General features: G+C 42.7%; 1 long non-coding RNA gene across 1 annotated transcript; it reads left to right on the top strand.

Moving 5' to 3' along the window:
* Positions 1-416: 416 nt before the first annotated feature.
* Positions 417-1,323, top strand: LOC139838804 (uncharacterized). The gene is made up of 4 exons (XR_011756670.1): positions 417-635; positions 748-950; positions 1,056-1,110; positions 1,241-1,323. It is a non-coding gene; the product is annotated as an uncharacterized lncRNA (long non-coding RNA).
* The last annotated feature ends 731 nt before the right edge of the window (positions 1,324-2,054 follow it).

Here is a 2,054-nt window from a genome sequence, read left to right as displayed (position 1 = left end):
TGTGTTGTTTTGGAATGCTTTCATTGCTGTACAAGGCTGCTTGTGCTCGCACTTGTGGCTGTGGGGAGATCCTGTTGTGGTTGAAGCAGTCAGTCAAAATGTAAGGTGATCTGTTTGTTGCTACAGGACAAGTGCCGATTACTTATTAGCATGAGAAGAATGGGTGCCCCAATGTTGTTAAATTCAATACATATCTGTTTTCCTCCATATACTTTTAGATGCATAGAATATAATTATTGCGATATGGTTGTGGGGTATTATAGTTGGTATTTGTCTGTATCATCCCCAGGTCATGGATCATCCCCCTTATCCCCTTTGAGGAGGCAGAAATATGGTGCTACCTCCTGTCTATAAAAGGATGTTGCAAGTTTTTCTAAATTTTAATGTATCTAGATGCTCTTTAGTGTGTAGGTACATCCGAATTTAGACAAATCTCCGACATCCTTTCATGGGCGGAGGGTCTGTTGCAGGCTAGATTTTCTTCTAATATTATGCTTGTTGAAATTATGAAATGATTTTTATTTTTTGTGCAGCTCTATGTGATTGAAAAGTATACTGGCTTAGGATCAATTTAGATGGTTAATCTTTTGGCAGTAGAGAAACTAAGATACATATATTCTTGGACAGACTTTTCGGTATGTTATTAGCTTTAAGATATTTAATTACTTCAGTAATAAGAGATTTATTCTTAAATGCAATACATGATTTGCATGAAAGGATAAACATATTGTTTGCTACCTGGCATAGGAGGCCCTCAGCTGCCAGCGACGAGGCGGGATGCCGCCTGTTTGCGTCTCGTCGAGGGGTTGGACGCAGGCGTGGGATCAACGGGGGGTAGTGTTGTGGACGGAGCGGTGCCTGCCTGACCGAGCTAGACGGCACAAGGCGTCGGCGATTTTGGACCTCCCTGCTGCCCTACATCGTCCCTTCAAATCCCAGACAGTGGTGTGGTACGAGCTGCACCCATCACCATCAGCTTTTCTTCTAATTTTCTCTGTTGACCTGAAGGCTGGAAGTAATGTCGATTCATCTGATGTCTTAATATTCAACCTCAGTGCTGAGTTTTGATTACCATGAGATGCGAGACTGGTGAAAGAAGATGTTGTCCCGGTATGTTGTTAGATATTCCATGTTAAAGAGCTCAATGATTCATTTCCATACTACACGTTATGCTTGCAAGAGTTCTTTCAGACCCCTAAAATTGTTTGGTTTTTTCTTGTGTTGTGTCTTTATTTCGCAGACGGATGGTGCCTACTTACAGGAAGGAGCCATGGAGATCGACATGTGTGAGTCGTTTCACAAATCTCGTGTACTGCATCCTTACACTGGTGGAAAAAAGGGCTTTGGTCGCGGTTGGCAACTGCCATTAGTCGCGGTGGCGCAACCGCGACCAAAGCTGCGCGACTAAAGGCCCCCCCCTTTAGTCGCGGTTCCTTACGAACCGCGACTAAAGGCCCGTCCACGTGGGCCGCGAGGCGGCGCTGGGGCGGAGGACCTTTAGTCGCGGTTCTTCTGGCCAGCCGCGACTAAAGGCCTCCGCAGGGTTTAGGGTTTTAGCCCCCCTCCCCCTAAATCTGGTTTCTTTTTAATTTGTATTATTTTATTTCTTTTGGGTTTTAATTCTGAAGGAGTTTCACATATTTAGGCCAACCGCGACTAAAGGCCTCCGCAGGGTTTAGGGTTTTAGCCCCCCTCCCCCTAAATCTGGTTTCTTTTTAATTTGTATTATTTTATTTCTTTTGGGTTTTAATTTTGAAGGAGTTTCACATATTCTACGGTACTGTATACATACATGCATATGAATGTACAATTTCAAACAAATTTGAAATTAGAACCAAAAAGAATTCAAGAGGAATATACAATATATATTCAATATCGGATGACCATATACAATATATATTCAATATCGGATGACCATATACAATTTTGAACAAGTTAGTTACAAATTCTGGTGCATATAAAGTTCTACGTCATCGTAATAGTGTTCTCCTTTAGGATCGATGACTTCCCTCGCCAACCATCCAGCTAGTTCCTCTTGAAGTGGTCGGAAGCGA

Source organism: Lolium perenne, chromosome 4 (genome assembly GCF_019359855.2).
Source record: "Lolium perenne isolate Kyuss_39 chromosome 4, Kyuss_2.0, whole genome shotgun sequence".
NCBI classification, from domain to species: domain Eukaryota; kingdom Viridiplantae; phylum Streptophyta; class Magnoliopsida; order Poales; family Poaceae; genus Lolium; species Lolium perenne.
The sequence above is the reverse complement of the archived record's forward strand: the minus strand, read 5'-3'. Positions and strand labels throughout refer to the sequence as shown.